Below are 23,508 nucleotides of genomic sequence, written 5' to 3' on the forward strand. Positions count from 1 at the left end.
TATTGTTCTGTTCTACTATCCTTATCAAATGAATTTATTCACTCGATAAGGATAGTAGAAAATGTTCTGTTCTAGTCTTTTTATCAGTATGGGCATGTAGGAAGAGGTATAGGATTTCCCTCACAGAACAATATCACTGTAGAAATTATTTATCTTTCATTCAATATGAGGGTTTTGGCTTATTCAGATGTAGGATTTATGAAGCCATTTTCTCTTCCTTATTTCTTCTTTTTGTCCCCGGAAAAAAGAGACTTTAGAGTCCCTCCCCACAACAGCAGCAGCAAAACAACAAATATCAAATAACAAAACAACAGATATCTCATGATATGGATCTGGACATCACCATTCCTTCGTGGTGTGGAGAAACGTTATATGGCTTGTTACAGGACATTTGGGTGGTAGACTAGTGGCCACTTCTTGCCTTCTTTAATAAGTGCAGGTCTGGGTGGGGCACCCTGTCCTGAGCTGAGGTGTCACCCTCAAGCTCAGAGAGACCTCTGCAAAGCATGATGGAGGAAAAGGGCTGCTTGAAGCAGAGCCTCATCTGAATGACAAAACAATTCCAAATGTGTGTGGAGTGTTTGTTGTTGTTTTATTATCTTTCTTGTTACTGCAACTTCTTTACAGCTTTTCCACAGTCAGCATTGCAGCTGCCAGTAGTTTTTCATGTGAAATGCTTCTGATTATGGTCAGTGTCAGCAAATACAGTGTCTGCAGCCTGTCTGTAGTGTTTCCAAAAATGTGTTAGCTTGGACAGAGGACAAATGGGTCAAAAATGCTTCCTGAATTTGCGATGGCAGGGAGGGCTATATGCTATCACGAGATGCTGAAATGAATCATTCACTGAGTGGGGAGGGAAAGGAGGGTCTTTGTGTAAAGGTGATGGTGTTAAGGAGGGTTCATGTTAGATATCTACCATGATTTTTTGCAGAGCTGAAACTGTCCCCTGCATTTTGCTCCCATGTTTTTTTTTAATAGGCAGGTAAATGTGATAGTGCTGAGACTTCTGAGACTTGGGAATGAGGAAGGCAGAAAAGGGAGCACTGGTCCCTTCCCAGAGGGGTTAGAATCTAAATCCTTGCTTTACCAAAGACATTTCTTCATCGGTGATGTCTCAGCAGATCCTGAGAGGGAATTAGAGTACAGGTGGGAACAAATATTAACTTGCACAGTTACATTAGCTGCTGTTTAGTCATGGTTCAGGTTTCACACACAGAAAAGCAGGCTGGGTGTCTCAGGCCAGTACAACCAGACAGGCTGCAAGGGACAGAACTGACTAATGTAGGAGGGAGACAAGGCATTCAAGAGGAGCAGACATCAGTAAGCAAGGAGGAGAGCAAAGGATCACAGGACTAAGGGGGCAACATGGCGAGAGGGGATGGAGGTGTTCATCAGCCTCTGTAGGAGAAGGGGTGCAGGCTTGCACATGTGGGATGGCAGAGCACAGAGCATTCATTCACAGGATTCATCTGGGAGACTGGAACTATTCTGAAACCAGGCCCTGAGTTCCTCATCCTTTATGATGCTACACCATTTTGTATTCTGGTTTTACAATCCATGTGTGGCTGTTTAGCCTGTGGATCTCAAAGCAAGCCCTTGAATGAGGTACTGAGGTCCAGTTATGCAAAAAAGATGAAGGGAGGCCAAACAGCTCACCTCTGGAGCAGAGCTAAGGTTCAGCCTCCAGCCATCCACTGCCTGAGCCACATCTAGGCACGGCTCTGTGGCTGTGGAGATTAAGGGCCCCAGGAACAGCCCTCAGAGCTGTAACTATTTTATTCTTGTACTTGTTTCCTGTTCCTCCACTCCTCTGCTAGCATTTGCTCTTGGACGGAACTGGAGGCAGAGTGTTGGGCTAGTTCAGTACAGAGACAGGAATTCTAGGTCATTGTACTCTGTGATTTAACTACAGTCACAGAGGAGACATATGAACAGCTGCAATCAGTTTAAGAAGGTCTGCTGCTTGCCCTGTGTATCTCCCTAGGGCACCTCATGAGGCTGAGGGGTGCCAGGCACAAGGAATCTCACTCAGCTTGTCCACCAGTGACACTGGGACAGTGGAACCCTTTTTCAGTGCAGTCTCCATCTCTGGGAAGATACTTGCCATTAAATAACTCTTTCTTCCCATCTGTTAAGGAAACTTACCAGTCTGAACATGCAGGAGCCACTCTGGCAGCCACAGTCCCACCACCACAGACTGTCACCACTGAATTGCAGCCCCTTCAGAGCAGGCAGCTCCAGTGACCCAGTGGGAGCCCCACATGACTCCCTGCACACCACACTCACACAACCAGACAAGGTTTTCCATGACAGAGTCTCAGCTGTCCCATTCCACAAAGTCATTTATTCACAGTGCAGTAACAGAGAAACAGCTCGGGCTGGTGCCTCTGAGGACAACCCACAGAAAAGGAATCCCTGAGCTTTTATACCCTCTGGAAAGTCTCAGATCTTCCTCCTGAGTTTCAGCTCCTGTTGTGTTTCTGAGTGTCTGGTCACCTGACATGTACCACAGGTCTCTGTGCCCTTTGTTATACAAAGCGTCATCACCAGTTCACAGCTTTTGCATCAGGTTCAATCTGCATCTTTGCATTGTAGCTGCACACTGAGGTATCTGCGCTATATGTATTTGTGCATCAAGGAAAACCAAGGTCTGAAGCAACACATGGCAGCTTCCATCCTGTTCGCTATCATGGGCAGGGCTTTCACACATATATGAAAAACCACCTCTAGTCCACCCACTACAGCTAGTTCAACATACTGTGTGTGCACTTCTATCACCTATCTATCTAGTTGTATTTATTTTTGCCTGATGATGTGCTGCTGTGCTCCCAGGTGTGCTGCAAGCTGCAAACAACATAAAAAGAATGAGGTTCAGTAAAGAGTTGTCCTCCTGCTCATGGGCACTCTTTCTTTCTCCTCTGGTTCTCTTACGGCTTCAAAAAAGCCCCTCCAGTGGTGGCTTCCTCCATTGTCTTTATCTTTTATGATTACTTCCTGGAGATTTAAAGGGACAAAGTGATGATTGTCAGCATAGGGCAAGTAAGACTCACAAAAAGACTGCATATATTTTTATTAATCGATAATAAAAATCTGTATCCACCTTCCAATTATTTGTCTTGTTTCTAGAAGATGATTCTGTCCTGAGGGACCTTGTACCACAAATGTATGAGAAAGTGATGGGCAGCACCTTTGTTATCACTCAGTTACAAATGAGAACTTAAGATGCAGCAAGAGTCACCCAAGAAAGTGTTTTTGCCTCATAATCCTGTGTCAGCAGCTCCAAGGAAGGACTGCCCTATCTTCCTACGGCAGCTGTTGCCTGTCCTTTCCTGGGCTAGGGTTCCCTCCAGGTCTGAGGGCCATGGTTATCTGTTGGTCTTGCTGCTTGTGGTAAGGGGAGCTCTGTGGCTGCACTAAATTAGAGCTCCTCAAAGAGAGACAGAAGTCTTAGAGACATGAACAAATACCACTCTGATGGCTTCACATCCTCATATACCTCCCTGCTCATGAGATTAGTGGTCTGGAATTCTGTATATATTACTCTCTGCTAGTCATGCCACTTTTCCCCTTCTTGTGCTGTCTGCTTCCACCCAACCAAAGTTAATCTCCCCAGTAGCAGGAACCTGAATCACTGAGGGCAGTTAAGACACTCAGATGCCCTTGGTAGAGTAAACTGCTCAGAAACATATGTAAGTAGAAGACAGCTACATGGCAGATGTTTATATATATGCATACATACACATATACACACACTCTCCCTCTTTCTAGTGTCTTGACACGTGGAGAGCAGCTACACATGCAGCACACTTTGTATTGTACATCAACTTCAAACATAGCCCAAATCAACCGTGGAAATGGCAGCAATTATGGTAAGCTGAAACCAAACAAACTACAGCAACCTAATAGTTTCAATGGCAGGAAAAAAGTCCCTCATCACCCAGCTGCAGGGGCTGATAGGAAGACAAGCCTCAAGGCAGCTTATGGTTTCCTGGCTGTCATCAGCTATCAGCTCAGATATTTGATATAATGAATAATCAGTGTTTGAACTGATGGAAGTGACCTTAAAATGTACTGAGTAGAGGGAAATTTACCCACTGCACTGGGCAGTGGAAATTGTGGTTGGAATACATTTACATGTATTTAAAGGTTTGTACTATGGGGTGGAATTCACAGTGAAAATAAAGGCTTTAGTCAATAAATGGTCGAAATATGGAGATAAATGAAACCAGGGAAAGGGCTTTGTAGAAGACAACAGCAGTTTAAGTACATGTACCTGGCAATCTGTCCTTCTTCTGAGGCCTGTATTTTTTTACAGATGGCAAAACAAGCAAGAAGCATGGGGGAATGTCTTCAATGAGCAACTGAAAACTGGCATTAAAGTTGTCTGCTTAGCAGTGCTTTAACAGTACAGAGAGCAAGGCTCTCAAGGAAGAGCCTTGCTTCCTCCTACCCTGGAGGGGATGTCAGAGACCTCATCAGAGGCCTGATGAGGTGATGGCAGGAAGAAGCTGGCCAGCTCCACCTGCCTCCACATTTGTGTTGCTCAGTGCTTCAGCAGGGAATATGAGTGTCTTTCACTGACCATTCTCAAGACCTCCTATGGGGTTAGGTCTGTGTGCAGAAAGTGGGAAGAGCCTCAAGGGCAGAAATGAGGGTATTGGCTGGCTTTCCAGTTACCCCCTGCATCTGTTGCAGGCGTTCAGCTTTGAGGAACCTGACAAGAATGTGCTTAACTTTTTGCCAAGACTTCTGTGAAATGGTATTCCTGAGTTGCTTTGTCCATTTTAGCTGGCCTGATCACTTGCAAAAGTGGGGCATTAGGGAAAAAAAATTAAATCCACTGTGCAGATGTTACAGCCAGGACAGTTAGCATGCAAGAGAAGCTTTTTTAGAATTGCAGATGCATGAAGTGGCAAAAGCAGAGAGGTACCAGCTTTTGGAAAAGCTTTCATCGTGCATCTCTGCTCTCCTCTCCGGCACTGCAGTCCTTTCATTGAAAAATGACCTCTTTGGAAATTTGGAACCTGGACAGATTTTTTGCTTAGAGACCGCCACTCACTTATCCCTCTTCTGGCTCTTTAATTTAGGTTAAATTTAGAGGAAATAACTTGAGGTTTGGAAACAAATATCTCTAGGGAGCGGGTCAGTAGTATGGTATGGAATGAAGCCAATAGTTGTAGAGATCATCTAATTTGAATTGAAGTAGGTTAAGAAAATACAGGGAAACCAAACCTGTCACTGGTGGGGTTTTTGGGGTCCCTTTGGGATCCCTGAGACTGCTTTTGCAGCCCTCAGTGAGGGAGCACGTTCCCAAGCCTTGCCCAGATAGAATTGTGGCTCAGGGTGAGCTCTCAGAGCAGCGGGGAAAAGAGACCAGCATATGCAGAAAGGCACAAATATATAGTTTATTCTATGAAGGCATCCTATCTAGCATATACCAACAGCTGTTGTTTTACAGGGGTTTTAATATCTTTTGAGGGTTTTACAGTTTGCACAAATTACGAAGGGAATTCTACTTTCTAACCAATCCCTGAGGGATTTTACATTCAAAGCTGGCCTATGGACACTAAAAGAAAATGAACCACTAATATTGAAGATAGATAAGAGGGTCTACCAAGAGGAGAAGCTAAATTCCTTTTGTATTTGTCATTTCACAAGCCATTTCTTATCTCTAAGCTATGGTTTTCCAAGGAGCTTGTTCTGAGGCTACAGGGAGACTTTCTTCTGTATTTTCTGCTCCCTCCACACAAACCAAACCAAACTTTTTCTATATGCATTGCTAGTGCTCTGTTTTTGTACTGCATTGTGTCTCACAGTGCATTGTGCAGCCACATAGTAGATAGCAGAAGGTTAGCAGAAAAAAACAGCCAAGTTTTTAGACTAATGGATATAGCTGCCTGCTGAGTGTCCTGCTACTTGTTTCACATCTCTGTGATTTGGGGTGTTTTACTTCTCAGGCAAAAAAGAGATCATGTTCCTCACATTTACCATGGAGCTGACTTTAATGAAGTACCATGGAGCAGCTGGTGCAGTGCAATGTTTGCACTTCTCCTTGCCCAAATGTAGTCTTTTCATGTGCCTGGATGCTCTGGCAAAAGCACTACTGTACAAAAAGGTCTTCTTCCTCAGGGCTGGTGGGGATGGTGAAGATAACAATGGTTTGTACCAGTACTGAGAGATACTCTGTTTTGCAGAGACACAAGGCTACAACCTTTCTTTTTCCCTTTCTGCTCTCTCTCTACCATCATAAAAATGTTTCCTATCCTTACCTAGTGGTAACATTAGAGTCTGTGATGTGGGGCAGGAAGGCTGGGAAATCAAAGGTCGCTTTAAACCCCCAAACCACAGCAGGAGCACCAGTGGAAAGCCACACTGCTCTTCTACTCCGCTTCCCGCCTGACCAGTCTTGGTTGGGATTAAATATACAGCCCATATTTGCATTACTCAGACACCGCCCTCTTTTAAGCAGGAGTGTCTTCACATTTCCAGGAGTGGTAGTGAATGATTTGATGAGGACCACAGACCCTTGGCAGAGGGGCTACACTTGTACTTGCCAACCCTTCTGTTGTATTATGCTGAAGTGAGTGAGGTTTTTATGCTATAGTCATGAAGGCGCTGATTTACAGAGAGGCTCTGGAATGACCAATCTGCAGAGCAGGTCTGCCTGGTAATTTTAAAGGACTAAAAAAATTTGAAACAGGAAATTAGGAATATGCACAACTGAAATTCCTCTCTGCTCCCTTGAGTTGCCTTAATAGCTCTGTTTTACCTCTGTAAGACTACTCTTGGCTTTCTCTACAAGTGGTATTCTGTCAGAAAGAAGATGGCATGTTACTCCAGACAGCCACAAATGAAGAAGAAAACAGAATTCTGTATTTTTTTCACTTTCTTAAGCCCATCTGCTCAAATATGGCAATTCTCTGGTGTAACGGAGTTCAGTCATTCTGTAACTGGCAGGTAAAAGTCATAAAACACAGAAGTCCCCAGATAATTCACAGCTCCTGTTTCTGTAAAGAACAAAGCAGAATGATCCAAACTGTTTGCAGTAGACACGTGGAAAGAGAGCAGCACCCTCTTTTTGTCCCAGCCTCCATATCCAGAGAAACAAGTCTTTAGATGCATTTGCAGGGAAATGTGCCAGAGGAGGCAGGGAGTGATGCTGAGGAAGCTGAGTACTTGTTATCTTAATGATGCACCAAGCCTGGAACACTTAAAAAATAGATGCAATCTTTGGAAAAACCACAGAACAGACAAAAATACATGTGCTTATCTTCCAATCTGGTCAAAAGAGAAGTCATTCCAAGCACTTCTTCAAAAATATTCTTTTTCTCTGTAAAATGAAATGCTGCAATTCTGGTGAAAAGTGCCCATGAAAACCAAGTGCTACCAGAATGCTATTTTTGTGAAAGAAAGCCTGTTGCTTACTTAACTGAAATCTCATGTTTTCACAGAATTTGTGGGCTTGGCAGGTCTTTCATGAAGTAAATATTTACATTTCTTACCACAGAATGTCAACACTGCTTTGGGCCTAACTGTTACCTGGAATATAGTTCATTTTTATTATCTCGATCAATTTCAAAAAGTAAGAAATGACCACAATTTCAAATTAAATTTGGTAATAAAAATGAATTAATGGACATATATGTCCAGGCAGCTCACACTAGTCTTCAACACTGAGTTACTTAGTATGCTCATAAGTCTGTCATTAAGCCCCTAAGTGCATGTATCACATCTAAATGTTTCTTTCAATTCCAAAGCACAGGATAAGGCACTAATTTTTAGAGTCCAGATTTGTCAATGCAGACTTTATTGGACCATCAGTCAGGTGAGCAACTAACAGTAAAAGAAGAGTGTCTGGCAAACACTCCTGAGGATAAGCATGCAGTACTGTGATTTGTGGTGACAGGGTTTATATTAGATGTAAGGAGATGGAAGCCACAAATATGCCTAGATCACCTACAGGGTTAGTGAATTTAAACAGGAATAATTATTATCCTCAAATTCCTATCAGTTGCAAATCACCTGGGCTTTGCTTCTTAATGCCGTTGATACTCATAATTCTCCTAGTAAAAACATTTAGGCAGCCTGTAAGAAGGCAGAAACGATAACATGTGATTTAGGTGACTGGTTGCTCACATGAATAACAAAAAAAAAGCAAATTAAATTAACATTTTCCAAATAGCTCGAAGCATGAATGTAATTCTGCCAAGGTACTTCGTACATAATTGCAAATAATACATTTGGGGAAAGGCACATCTGGTTTCTAAGTAATTTGGTGAGGAAAAAAGTGCAAAAACAACAAGTTTATAATGTAATTTAGGGGCTTAATGATGCAGATAAGCATCTAGTGGGAGATTTATGCCTGTGTTCTTTTGAAAAATCCAAAAAGATGTCCAATTTACAACTTTAGTTTGCTAAATACTTTTAAGATTTGGTCTTAGTTTCAAAATAACTACACATTTGCAACAAAGGACCTGGATGAGTGTGTAGCTGTACACTTTTTGCCAGTCCACGCAGGTGTAGGCTGCAATGTGACACACATTCTGTGGCAGAGAGGTTCATATCCCTGCAGTTATAGCAAGAACACACTGAGTGATTAATAATGGCTTGTCAGAAAAATATAAATCAATTCCTCCACAATAACACTGGGGTTGTGAATTGAAAAGGGAACCTGTAACCCTTTACATTTTGCAATCTTACATAGAGAGCACTTGAAATTACTATGGCACGGCTATACCTTAGGGGGAAAAACAAGAAAAGGTTTTGCATTCTTTTTATATTAAAAAGGGAAAAAGAAAAAAAAAAAGAAAAGAGCCGTTTCTGGGTTTGCAGAAGAAAAATTAGGAGAGAAATTATTCCATAATTTAGACATGTTAAAAAACTGAAGGCATGCAAGAAGATTGTCACTAGAAGAATAAATTATTTCCTTCAGTAGGAGGAGCCCGATCTTGTCTTGGAAAGAAGGGAGTCTTTTTTACAGCAAATTAATTCCAATCCTTATTTTAGAGGTTAGTGTTAAAAATTGTTCACAGAAATACCTCAAGAAGACACTTTCTACAGAAAATCGTACATAATTCTTAACAGGAGTTGACTGCACACAGAAACAGTTGTTTGGTGGTGCAGATCCTGATTATTTCAGCATTGCTTCAGTTAATCTTTGACATGCAGTTGAGGTAACCTGAACCATGCCATTTAAAATCAAAATTACTATCTATACAGACTTTTATATCTTTGCTGACAAAGCCACCATAAAGAAACAAACCAACACAAAAAGACCCAAACATTTGTATTCTTTAACAGTTAACCCTTTAATGCAAGTTTCTTTCAGAAAGGCTCTTCTGGACGAGAGAAATCACATAAGGGCACACATACTTTTCTAGCCTCATGGGCTTTTTGCTGAGGTTTTTTTGTGGTTTTTCTTTTCCCCGTTTTAAATTTTTTTTAATTATTTTTTGTTTGTTTGGGTTTTTGGTTTGGTTTGGGTTTGGGGTTTTTTGGGTTTTTGTGGTTTTTTTTTGTTTATTTGTTTCAGGTTTTGTTTTGGCTCAGATATTTATGGGCAATTTTTTAATTAAATAAACCTTTCTCCTGCAACAAAAATGGATGTTTTCCCTAGCTAACTTCTCTGGAAAACTTGTTGTTTCCCTAATCAAGTCTACCAACACCCTCTGTGCTGTTGACTGAGCCACCACTTCCTCCCACTCGGTGCCAGTGTTGTCCAGTGTGATCAATAAGGGTTGGGCTGTGGGCTGGAGGTGCGTTTGCAGCACATAAACATCTGGAAGTCATTCCCGGCTGGAGTGGACCGTGAACACACTAGGCAGACAGGATCCTATAACATATCTGCTGTCTCAGCCTTAGCTGCCTCTGATGGCCAGATAATGAGAGCACTACTGTGAGTGAAAGTGTTTATGTGTTTATGTGACCACAGGTATGACTTTTTTGGTGCTGATTTCTTAGATACTGCAGAAAATGAGCAGGGACATGGTGGGGACAGGGCAGACCCTGAGCTGTGTGACAGGATGGTGTACTAATCACCATTTCCAGGACTGTGACAACTTCCTTTTCTCCTGCCTGGTGTAGCAATGTGTCACCTGTCATCATGACGGCTTTCTTCCTGGAGAACAGCTTTGACCTATTTGCAAAAAGAAGGGTGTCAGCTAGCAACATCTAGCCAAGTGAAGTGATTTTTTACGGGTTTTTTTCTCTTCCAATTAGTTTTTGAATAAGATTAGTATCTCTTGAGTTAGCTCACCAAACACTTTGAAGTCATTGGACATATTTAAAAAGCCACAGAAAACCTTGCCAAGGCTCACATATATATGTAAGCATTTCACTGACTCTTTGGTCCCACTGGACTAGAGCGGTGAGCATGGGAAGTAAAATTCACCATGCAACCAGAATCCAACTTCATATGTGGTGGAGCTGCCTGAGGAGACAGTGTAGTCCTCAAAAACAATCAGCAAAACACTTGTCTTGCCAGTCCTTCAGGAGAGAAAGGAGTTTGGATATGCCTTCTGGAAGGCATTACTGAACAGTGTCTTGAGATGAGCACTGAAAAAATCATTACTGAGTAGGTTGTGAAGGTTGCAGTTTGGTGGCACACTGAGAAGTTGTTTTAGCTTATGATTAGGGTTCATGACCACAGCCACCGAGCACATTACAGACTTCGGCAACTTTGTCCTTTAAAATATCTTTCAGGAACCACTGTCATTACTCCTTCTGCTCCATGCAATGACCCCACTGCTTGGCTGGTGTGTAAATGCAGCCTGGAGCCAGGGGCAGGACCCATCACCTCGTTGGCCCATTGCACCATCTTAGCAGGAGTCTCCAGGGTCACGCCAGAATAGCCCAGGAGGAGCAACGGGAAGAGATACCAGGTACCTCCTGCTATCTTAGTCTGGACACTTGAACCGATTAGGTACCTTGTACTAGGAGCATCCCTGGAAGCAGGAATTCCAGCTGTGTTCTGGAGCTTGCCTGAGACCGTCGGTCCACTGCAAGATCAAGTAGCCCAGCTGCAATGTGGAGCACTAGAGAAATGTGGCCCCAAAGGCACAGAAAGGAATTAGAGGGACTAGGGACTAGCTGGAATCACGGCAAAGAGCTCAGCTAAGAAACTGGCCTGGCTTATTTTCATAATTTAAAAAAAAATCAGTTCTTAAAGAATCCTATAGAATAATTTTCCTGAAAATTAGTGTAACCATATTCTGCTAGTTTTTTAAAAGAATACAGTTTGGGTTTTTTTAATGGTTTGAAATAAAGAAGTTTAAACACAGATATACCTGCTAGCAGCCATGAGAAAATAAAATATTTTATATTTGGGAACGAAATACCTACATTTCAGCATTAGCTTGCATACTTTGCCTTTTCCCTTTTCTAATGAATAAAATAATGGAAAAATATTGGACTGAAAGTACTCCAGAATCTGTTTTGTCAGCAGTTAAACAGATTATTATTCCAGATTCATTATTTTCTATTCCAATTGAAGGTAGATTATACATAACAGAAAAATAAATTTCTCTCTTCAAAACCACTCTAGCATGAAACTCATAAACATACAGGAGTGTGCATGAACAACAATAGATAACAGATGCTAAAAAAAAGTAAATGTTTTGTAAACTTTGTTAAACAATTTCATGGTCAATAGAAACAGGAAATTTTTTTAAATGTCCTACTGTAACTAGTAATGCAAAAATCAAAGGTATAAATCAAAATAATATGTCTCATTATGATGTGTTGACATCTGCTGTTGTTTTAGGTATCTACTTCAGGCACTTTACTTATTAGGACAAGTCTTTTACAACAGTTTTTGAACTAAATTCCCATAATCCTTAGTTTACTCATGTTAAGAGCCTAAATAAACCTTTTTAGTTATGGTTTAAAGAAGATATTTTGTTTCTTTTCTGCCAAAGAAAATGTTTGCTACTTCCTCTTAAAGGAATGTCAGATTGATACAAGCCTTCATGTCTCATCTACAGATATGTTTGTACTCCTGTTTTTAGATGATGATCAACAAGAGGTATTGGCTCACAAACATTTGGGTCTAAAAGCCTCGTGATAAGTTTTTTAAAATTTAAATAATTCTAGAAATTAAAAAAGGCTCTTATAACATATTATTTAATGTTGTTGAACATTATAGGATTCTTAGGTCTAATTTGTTAAAACAGTTGTTGAGGTGGTTCTCCAAGCTTTCATTCAAGACGGCCATAGGCTAGAAGATTCATTTTAGCATGTTAAGGTTTCAGAGGATAGGAATATATTTATAGCCTAAAGCATGTTTGTTTAAAGCCCTCTGGATTTAAAGTCAGTAAAAATGTGCTAGAACAATGCACTTAATTGAAGTACTACATCTTGGATTCAGCACAGAAATTGTGGCTTGGTACTCTGAAGATACTCATGTAATGATGGTAAAAGGAAATTTTTACACTACAACATATTCAGAAGAAAAGGATGATTATGTAAGTGAGAAATTACAAGCACATGAACAGGCCACCCAGGGAAGTGCTCAAGTTACCATCTCTAGAAATATTCTAAGGATGTATAGAAGTGGCACTTAGGGACATGGTTTAGTGTGGACTTGGCAAGTTTAAGTTTGCCGTTGTACTTAATGATATTAAAGGTCTTTTCCAACCTAAATGATTCTGTAATTCTATATTTCGTACCTGTTTCTAGAAAATCAGGCTAAAAAAAAAAGATGAGACAGTGTGCAAGTGGCATCAGAAAGTCAAATGAAAAGCAAGTTAGTTAGCATTATGGAATTGTCTATATACATGGGTTTTTTTCCATGAATTTTCTTGGATTCTCAGTGTTTTACAAATCAGCAGAGTATTTGAACTAGAAATTAAATGCTCATTTGACCTGTAAGGGAGAGAATCTTTCTGAAAAATAGTATGGGATTATAATGTAACTGAAGCATTCATTACAATGTTATAGAGACATAAAGGATGAAACAATGCCTCTCTCAAATTTCATTCCAGTGACCTTCTTGCTCCAGGCATTCAGGGGACAGGCTCTATTATCATGTTCTTCTTTATTGTGCTGGTTTCAGCATCTGAAACCTGTACTCTTACCTTCCAGGTGGACATTATAAGATCTCATTCACTTGCTATGCTCTGAGAAAGTGGTGGCTCCTGCAGCCATGTCCCATTGGGTGTCACTATCAGAAAGGTCAGACAGAATTACCATTAGAAAACCTTCCTATGTGTTCATTATTTCCTTTAGGCCCTGGGCCACAGTCTCTCCCTAAGGAAGCTACACAGCAAGGAAAGTATAGGAAAGGATGCTGAATTCCTGACGAGATGGATTCATTACATGAAACCACTGCGCACAAAAAGGCAAAAAGGGACTTGAAATTGGAATGGGGGGGAGGGAGAGATACGAAATGCCTGTGACACTAAGTGCAGTATAGTCATGAGTAAGGAAGTAATTAATAGAGAGGTAAGCTTAGCTTGGGCTGCAGTCTCAGTTCAGCCAACATGACTGAGCAAGGACAAGGATACAGAGAGAATAGCAACAGGGACTGTACCTTCATGGCATTTTGGTACAGCTAATCTCTGAAACAGTTTTGAGGCTCGCTTGTGTAACCCATAAAATTACTGCAAGGATCACACTGCATTTGAAACCATCTGTCTCTCTACTGCACCTTTTTGCCTGGTAAAGGTAAACCCTTAAAATTGAGCAGCTATCTCAAAATATTATCACAAACCAATTTTGTAGTTTCTTTGCTCTCATATGTTCTGGCTAATGTGCACAACAGAAGCTGATGAAAGAACTGCTAAGGCAGAAAGAAAGGCATAGTTTTTTGCATGAAGGCTTGCAACAATTAAAGCTGTTGTGGATGAGGGTGATGAGCTACTTGTGTTTAAAGGAGACTTAAGGGCATGTTAATGCTGAACCTCCAGGCAAAAAGAGCTTGTTTAACAAAGATATTACCTCTAATACATAGAATAAGCAGAGATTTAATTGTAAAATACAACTGGCTGAGGATTTGGTTTACAGAATAACATACTTTTGTTTTCGTAATCCTTCTTTCAAGTTTAACAGCAACCACAAAATGGCATTATGGAATTAAAATTAGTTTATATTTTTCAGACCTAATAAAAAGTGACATTTCTCTCCCTTTAAGTTGGTATAGATTATATTTTACAGAAAATGCATTAGGCTTAAGGAAGTGTTGCAAATTCTTCATCCTCATGCTGAAATTTTGTCTTCATATCTTGTGTTATCTGAATCCTTTTTCCAGCTGATTTCACACTGAGGTGAAAGCCATCATCAGAAGACAGGTTTTCGGATTTTTCAGTGAAACAGTGTATGTACAGATGTTACAGACGAAGTGAGGGAGGATGGCCCAGTCTCTATGGTGACACAACAGGTATTATTGCACTGCACTGTGCTCTCTGTAACATATTGAGGTAGCAGGTGCAGGCTAAGCTAATGTCTAAGGATAGGCAAACATTTTAGCCATCTGAGCAAGTGGCTAAATCTTCTGTATTTCTCTGTGTTTTATTGTGCCAGCCTCAGCAGCTAATCCTTCACCAGCATTTCCAACATGCTGGGTAAGTTGAGTACGGTGTGCAGAGGATGGTAAAAGTCCATGATATGAACAATACAGGCAGAAAGACGAGAAAACCCGACCCTTAGAACAGAAGTGAGCTTGAAGATGAGTAGCTGTTTTTAACTTTGTCTTTTTTTCTTTTTTGAGATTCTGGAAGAAGAGTGTTTTTCTCCCTGTTCGTATTTGTGAATGTGTGAAGATATCATAGTTGCCATGTCAAGGACAGTGAGAAGCATCTGAGCTACAGAAGGATCACAAAACAAGACTGTGCTATGTCACACCGTTCAGTTAACCTGGGCATTGTTTTCTGGGTAACTTCTTAAAGCAACTGAAATTTCTTACGGAGAATTTTATTACCTATGGTAATGTAAATTCTATGCAAATAACTTCTACATTAGAATATATTAAAAAAAAAGAAAAACAAAGGCTGTATCTTTTAAGATTTACTCTGATTCTCCCCAAGTGTGTTGTCATTGCTATAGCAAAATTTTCCTGGCCTCATGAAGAAGAGAAGGAGGAAATAGGTCTGCTCCGTGGATGAGTGTCCCAAATGTTTCATATTAATCACGCACATAGTGCTCCATGACAACCATTACAATTGCCATTCAGAACAGTTTTTGCAGATGAGATTTTCCCTGCCTTACAACACAGGTCCTGTGTTGAATACTGCTAGGATCTCTGCCCCACCTTGTCAGCTGTCTGTCCCTACTCTTTTCAACACTAGTCTGCTTGCTTAAGTAGTTTCAATTTTGCCAGCATTTTGCTTGTGGCAGCCAATATTTGCTTGCAAAAGTACAAACTTTTGCTAATGATGCTGAGCCTGTCCTGTGTTGCACCGACTGGAAATTTCCAGGCTGCAGACCTTTACAGGCCCCAAACAGCTGCAGCTCATAACAGAACTGTGTTTGCTGCTGGTCTGGCTTGTTGCTGGCAAGGAGGAGGATATTAAAATCCTATAAAGATACTATCAAATTAGGAAATACTACACAGTGTGCTTTTGTTTCTTTTAAGGATGAAGAAACCAGATGAGAGAGGACTTAAGCTCCCTCTGTGCATATATGTAGAGCGGAAAGAAATTAGATTTAACTGACCCCTTGATAATTGTACTTGATATTTGACTATCTTTAATCACATGTAGAAAAGACAGTTGCACTTTTCAACAGCTGCTGTTGCTCTGAGTTTCAGGGAGCTCACTAAAAGATTAGATCTGGGAAGGGATTTAGTCCCTCTCTCCCTCCTTCCCCAAAATCTGCATTTTTCATGATTTTTGGAGTTCCAGGGGAAAATAAAACAGAACAAAACACATTATTAACTGTCTTCAAAACTTTACTGCTGTTTCAATTATGTCATGGCAGTATAGGTGGAAGCAGATGGCCAGGAAAGAAACCCTGCAGGTGTTAGAGCATACCTTACCAGCTTTGGGATCCCACATCAATGGGGCTCATCTTTGCCCAGCTGTAAAGGAAAGGCGTCACTGACTTCCCACGTTGGACTGAATATCAACATGGTATTTTATTCTTTTTCAAAGTTTCAGCCCATTTTCAGAAAGACAACTGACCACAGGACTGGATGCCTGGAAAAGCTTATAGTAGAGAGCAAGGTGAGATAATTAATGGACTGAACTCTCTCCAGCCCTAAAGGAGATTCTTTCTGAACGGGTTCACATCCTGGTGTCAGAGAGCTCTGATCTGCCCAGATGTGCCAAAACTCAGGTAGGATATTAGGGATGTGGTAAATGTAAAGGCTGCCTTTCCAACCTAAACATGTTGAGGGATGATTTCTAATTTTGACTTAAGCTTATTTATATTCATGATAATTCTCTAAATGTGCTTACTTCAGAGTGTGACTGACTGGTTTAGAAACATAAAATGTATAACTTTACCAGGAAGGTGAAGTACCAGGTGTTTGATACTGCCATCAGCATTTTAATTGTAATGTTGATTAAATAATTACTTCTTTTGGCCCTGTTTCACCAATAAGCTTCAATATGCATTACACAAAACCTTAGGCTACAATTCAAAAATGATTAAAATTTAAAACCAGTCTTCTGGAGGGGAAATACATAGAATATTCCATCAACTACAGCTATACTTTTTGCATATGCAAAGACATCAATTTTAAATGTCCAGATTAGAAGGTATTGTATGACTGTCATGTTTTGAAAGACAGGTGTCTGCCAAGGGAGGCAGGAACCTCCATTGAAATGGAGAATATGACCCCCTTTGCTCCGAATTATTATATAACTCTGATATTAGGGCCTTTCAGGCAAAGCTGTGGGAAAAGGAGTACGAGTCCTTTCCATGTGTGCATGTAGCAGCAGACACAGGAGCCAGGCCAGCGCCGGCCGCGGCCAAGCGGAGCCGCCATCCCAGGGCAGGCTCTTCCCGCTCTCCAAGGCCTCTCCCCGCTGCTGCGGTGACGGCCGCCGCCGCCAGGGGGCGCTGCTGGCTCCCGGCGGGCAGGGCGGGCCGTGGCTCCCCCGCGCCTGCAGGGGGCGCTGTGGCGCGGGGCCGCCCGCGGCTCCCGCACGCCCTCATGGCAGACGGGCTGTGGAAAGGGATGGAGAAGGGAGTTACTTTACAATACCTGGGACCGCCGATCCTGGTGCCCCTCTGGACAGCAAAAGGAGCTGTGAAGAGGTAGGAACTCAGAGCAGCAGCTGGAATATCAGGGCAGGCTCACCCACGGCAGAAGAAGCAGGACCGTGTTGGGCTCTGGGGTGGCAGCAGATTGCCGCCCCAGGCAGCAGCTTGACCATGACCACGCTCCTCAGGAGCCGAGAGAGCAAGAGAGCTCGGAGCTGCCCCAGCCCCTTTTCCCAGCCCAATTCTCGAGTTATCTCTGCTGCTCCAAGAGAAACCCTCAGATAAGAGAAATGCAGCCAGGTGCACTTCTCCCCTGAGCCTGGAAAATTCTTTTCTCTCTTCTAAGTAGCGGTTGTTCTGGTTTCTTAGCAACAAAATGAGAGAAAAATTCCCTAAGAGAAAGAAAATAAAAGGAAACGTCCTGACCTCCAACAATGACATGGCCCAATATTAGCGAAAATAGCCTTTTTTCAAAAGGTTATTGAAAGTGCTTGGTTTTTAAAAATCCAGCTTTATAAAGAAAAGCAATTTGCACAAGCCCTAAACTGCAAATGAAAGGAGTAAGGGAAGGTGGCTGGTTTCCCTTGTTAGATTTGCGTGTCATCCATGTTAATGTTAACATTAATTGTGCATGGGGAATATCTCTTTTAATTTTAAGCTTCAAAATGCACGAAAGGAAGGAAGCAGCTCAAATTACTTTCCTACCATACCACTGAGAAGGTCCAATGGTCGGTGAAACGGAGGAGCCAATGTCTCAGCCCTAGGACTTGTAGGCAAAGCTACAGAGCATTTAGTTCTCACTGGAACTCACAAACTTGCTGTATTGCAAGCATTAAATCATCATTCCATTTGTTAAGTCAGTTAAATGCTCTTTTTGAAATGATCACTGGGAATATTTGCTACACACATTGAGAAACATATCACTTATTCTGATTACTACTGGGAGTTCTCATTGCATAAAGGCATAGGCACAAGCAGCTTTACTTCTTTTGAAAAGAAACTTTCTAATTCAAATTGTGCTCGTAACTTTGCATGTAAAAAAGATGCAGTTGTGCACTTCACACCTAGATGTAGATACTGATATGCAGCAAAATAACTTGACATGAAACATATGGTCAAGAAACCTCTCAGTGACATTCCCATGCAAATATTTTTATGCAGGTCTACATGTACTCAGGTACATACTGGCATTTTGTCCTGGACTGTGTAATTACTTCTGTAATTAGGTTTTTATATAAACCACAACTCAAACTTTATTTTTTCACAAGTACTCTTTAATTTTTACTTTTATAATTATGAGGTCGTCATAATTATAAATAAAGTTCAGGGGCATTAGGAAAAAAAGAATATTTAATGATCTTAAAACAAACTGGCAAAATAACATTAGTTCAAGAAATATTTTTTTACAACAATGCATGATTCAGTTCTGGTGCTGATTATCACAGGAAGTTCCTGAGGCCAAGAGCATGCCAAGACCATTTAAAAAGACTGGATATTAATACAAATAAAAACTACCCCAACTGGTCATTGTTGGTTATTGTCATAATATTGGAAGAGTGTTTGATCTCTTGTTACCCAGCTTAAAATAATCTCTCTTGTAAGAGCAAAAGGTGGGCCCTATGTTTGGAAGATGTAGTCTAAAGACAAAGTGTTTAGTTGCTTTCCGTATCACCTGCTAGGAAAACATATTTATTCTTCAATGAACAGCTTCCCCAGGCCACTCTATAAAATTGATTTTCCTGCTGCTTTTCCTTCAATCACAGAAATTCCACTCCTGAGGAAAAGAGAACCAAAAAGGGATATTCTTTCTGTTTTATCAAATGCTCCAACACAATGCATTGCAGAGTACAAGCTTGTTTTGGTAACCCTTGGGAAACTTTCTAAGATGTATTTATGCAAGCCCTACATAAATCACTTGTGAAAGTCAAGTTCATAGTAATGTTTAAAGCTGAGCAAAAAGGTGGGTTTTTTTTTTTGTTTTGTTTTGTTTGTTTTGGTTTTATGCAGGTATTTTAAAAAGTCTGCAGAGTTTTGAATAAAATGTAGTAGATATGAACATCCCATATTTCAAACCAAATATTGGTTGCTGTCTAAAATTTTCTGAGGGAAGAAAGAACATTTTGTGAGGCTCCATTTTAGATCCCAAGCCTAGATATCTGACCATGTGTTGAAACTTAGCTTCTGTCTAGGAGTGCTGGGGAGGAGTGGGTGCTGTGAGCAGTCAAATGTCTAGGGCCTGGCTATAGACTCTTGTGAGCTTTGGGGTGCCGCAGGCTGGTGATGAATCTTCCCGTGCTGCTTTCTGCCTTCACTGCATGCCAACATAAATAAAACCCCCCCACATGTGGTTTACAGGAAAAAAGAAAGGCTGCCCATGCCTCACTGTGACTGTCCTTGTGGTCTTGTCCCTAGAGACCCGTAGTGAAGTGTAAGGACTGTTCTTGCTTGCCATCTTGAGCATTGGGGCTGCTTGTTTCACAGTTTAGTTAACTCATAATTCATTCAAGTTATGAATAAACCATATGAAATTATATTGATCCCCTACCTCATTGTACTAGACAAACCATTTTTGTGGCAACTTGATGGTAAATGGAAGTACTATGTGAAATAAGGACAGTTACTTGGTGAGTGATTTTTTTGTGGTGAATGACTATATTCCTTGAGTAGTGCTTTCATTGAACAATGTGCAGCAAGATTTACATTTTTAATGATTGATCTTTGCTTTCATGCTAATGCTCATTTTCCATGTTTTTCCTGTTCATTTTCCATTTCTTTCCCATCCTCTTCATCACAAAAATGTTCCTATGAGCAAAAATATGATGGATGTCCTCTGACTGAGAATATACAAAAGGCAAAAAGGTAACCACAGTTCAGCAGAATTCGATATAAGAAAAAGCTTACTGAAATTCAAAGAATTCAGTTAAGATCTAATTGCCATTCCTAAAACTTACTTTATTTTTATCACCTGCTCTTTCATGTTGTTACTAGCCATTTTAGATCCAGGATATCAGTCTCTGGTGAACAGAAATTCCTGGCATTAGTGGCTCTGTCTTTATTGGAATCTTAAATTTATACATTCACAAATGAGATGTAGTCTTGGTTTCAGAAATGGACTCTTTGACTAATATTTACATATCTGAGCCAGAACACAGAGGAACAAAAAGTCGAGCATAGATGTTATGGTTTCCACCTTCAGCTTTGTTCCTAGAAGGCATCAATTACTGTCTCCTTATGCTATTCATGTGATGATCTAAAGACAATGTAAGTAGACATGAGCCCATGGAAACATATTGCACATAGAGGGCTGTGTGATCTCAGCTTAGTGTAAGCACAGCATGGGGAAAAAGTGGAAGTGCCACTGTCTGAGATGGCCTCTCCCTGACATTTCTTGTTTACAAGAAGTAAGCTTCTCTGATCTGGCGTTTCATAAGAGTACAATGCTAAAGAACAGACTCTGCAGCTGAGTGCCTTACAGAATGCTTCAAAAAGCACCAGAATTGATTCAACTTTTGTACAGAAGACTTCAGCCTCAGACCTAAAAACATTACATGGTGGAGGACGTAGTGCCAGCTACATCCATATGAACTGAGCCATATTAGTTGCTTTGGCTGACAAATGATGCTTTTGAGGAATTTCATTGCTGTTGCTTCCCACCTCAGGTATCAGCATGTAGCCTTGAAGACCTCAAGACCTCCTTCCTCACTGCTTTGAGAAAGGTTGCAAAGCTGTTCTAGGATCACTTGAAAAAACACAGTGTCATTATAGAATAAGATATGACACTAAAATATGAGGCTGTGAAAGCCTGTCATTTGCAAGGCTATAATATGCCCCAGCATAGTGAAAGAGAGAACAACTTAGATACTATGGTGTTAATGTGCACTTACCACATTTCTCTCGTCTGGAATGTGACCACAACACTTTATTTCGACAAGGGATAATATGCATCTTTGAGAGTGACTATGAAAGAAAATTTAGCTTGAGATGTCAAGCAGTCCAACATGCAACAGAAAGCTGCTAACATCTGCTGAGGTGTCATGTTTTCTCGTGTGAAAATTGCATCTCAGATTGTAGCAGTAATCTTTGCAAGAGTTGCACAATTTCAGAAGAAAAACACCACCTAAGGTAGAACATTGTCTGTTTATTTGAAACAAAATTAGGAACCAAGAATGTATTATTCACAGTCTTCAGTGTATCCTGAGAATCTTGTGTGTTTCTTTAACTGCTATAAATACAGATTCAGCTTGCCACACACAGAGAACTTCATCTGAATCTTGTCAAATGAGTACATTATTTACATTTCATCCCATCTTAAAATGTGGCTTTCTCTTTTAAGCTTGTAAGTGCGGTAGCATTGCCTCAATAACACAAGCATGTGTTACTACATTGTGGACTGTATCCTTTCCTGACTACAGTGGTGTCAAATGGGAAAGCCTTTCCTCTTACCAAGTGGTATTTGGACCTTCCTCAAAACAAAAAACAGGATCAATCTTCTTATATTAAAAAAAAAAAAAAGATAAAAGAATCAGGAGGTCAACTTGCACCAATTAATCAAGTTTCCTCACTCTTCTGTTCTCTTGCTCTTTCCCCTTTTCTGCATGAGTAAACTAAACTCATGCATGTAATTATGACAGTTATTTCAATAATGCAAAAATAATTTTAGTAATCCCTCCCCCCTTTTATGACTGGAATCTTGTCCTGAGTCTATGGCTCCATCTTGAAATGTGGAGCATATATATTATTACCATTTTTAGCTAGACTTGCTATAACTTTTTTTCACAGATACACAAAATGAAGAAGTCTGTTTGTTTCTGTCTCTATTTTTTTTCCAAGTGTAAGCTAAACAACTGCTTTTACATCTCTTGCTGGTTAGCAGCCAATGTAAATGCTTATGCTAGGAGAACAAGCCCATTTCCTGCCGTTAAGGCTTTTTTGTTTATCCTAGAGCTACTCACTGCCACTGCCTGCCCCTGACAGACTATTAACCCCTGTTTCTAGCAGGAATACCAGATGTGGGTTTCTTAAGCAAATTATTGGTTATTTCACCACATGTCGTTTTTACATTTAAGTGTTTCCAGCCTCTCAGAACATTCCACAGAAACAACATCACATTTTCCTTCAACCTGTTAATTAGCATAATTATTTATCAGCCTGAAACCACAGCTAGAGTTTGTTAAGCAGCAGACAGATATGCACTGGATAGTGGCCCAAGAGACTAGAATGAGTGATGAGAGGAGGGAGGCTGTGGGAAGGCATGCTGTTTGCATTTGTCTCCACCACCTCGTCTGAAGACTTCTCCAGCTGATATGACACATCCCTCTTTCATGCTGCAGGCAGAGGAGGTTTCAAGGTTACTTGTCTGCCAAGTTCTACCCAACTGTAACAGGGAGATCTGTCTCCAGTTGATCACCCCAAAAAGAGGTGATATGAGAAATATGCACCCTCTGCTACCTCTACCTCTGGCAAAGTCCAGTCCTCCCCTTGGATTGATATGATCCTTGTGTATTTATCTAATCTCCCTCACTGAAAGGAATGATAAGATTGCAACATTTGTAACACCTCTAGGATGTAGTTTCTTCAGTCAGCATGTGAGATAACCAAGAGAGTCTTTGTCCAGCCGTGTGCAAACAACATTCATCCTTAGGTCAAAAAAATACCTTGCAGGATAATATATTGGAAGAAGCAGGTCCAGACTACTCATTAGATTCAAGGACAGATGAAATAAAAAATTGGTTGATGTATTTAAAAAGCTAAGGTAAGCCCTTATGCAGAAGGTCTGAATCTGGGCAAACTAAGCCTCTCTTGTTCCGGGCCCCATATGAGTCTAGAGCTAGAAGTGTTTCCATAAGTCCCTCTATGGGGTGGACTGTACTCAACTTTTGAAAAGTTAGGCACGGTAATTTTCTACCTGAATGTGTCTAGGCTGCTTTTATAGCTCCAGCAAGTCCTGTACTTCTGCCAGCAGCTGTACTGTGGTTTATGCATACCTGGTAATTGACAGGATTTAATGTAAAAATTATTAATGGTGGTATGGAATAGTTATGGATAAATTTCTAAGTGGCTACATTTGGCTATAAGCTGCAGTGGATTCTTTTTTTTTTTTTTTTCAGTCAGACTTCAGAAAAATACTGCTTGGCAAATGAATTAGAATGTTCTGTGACCGCAGTTCAAATATGCTGGTTTTCCTAAAAATGTTCAGGACATCCAATTATATTCCCGAGCCTTCCAGTTCATTTGCAAGACTAGAGATATAGCAGAAAGTATCGAAGACTGCATATTGCTCTGATCATATGCTTCCATAAACTGATCTGTAAACTCAATTCACCTGGGCTGTCAACAGAATTTCTCACTGTTTGCCAGGCATTTTTA

At 40.7% G+C, this 23,508-nt stretch overlaps 1 long non-coding RNA gene across 1 annotated transcript in view; it reads right to left on the minus strand.

Annotated features, from left to right (window-relative positions):
- Window positions 1–17,443, minus strand: part of LOC148219824 (uncharacterized) — a 47,226-nt gene extending 29,783 nt beyond the window's left edge. The window contains exon 1 of the long non-coding RNA XR_015799282.1: window positions 17,144–17,443. This is a non-coding gene — a long non-coding RNA (uncharacterized LOC148219824). The remainder of the gene's footprint in view (window positions 1–17,143) is intronic.
- Between the last annotated feature and the right edge of the window lie 6,065 nt (window positions 17,444–23,508).

The sequence above is a fragment of the Sturnus vulgaris genome, chromosome Z (assembly GCF_052056855.1).
Source record: "Sturnus vulgaris isolate bStuVul1 chromosome Z, bStuVul1.hap1, whole genome shotgun sequence".
Lineage (NCBI taxonomy): Eukaryota > Metazoa > Chordata > Aves > Passeriformes > Sturnidae > Sturnus > Sturnus vulgaris.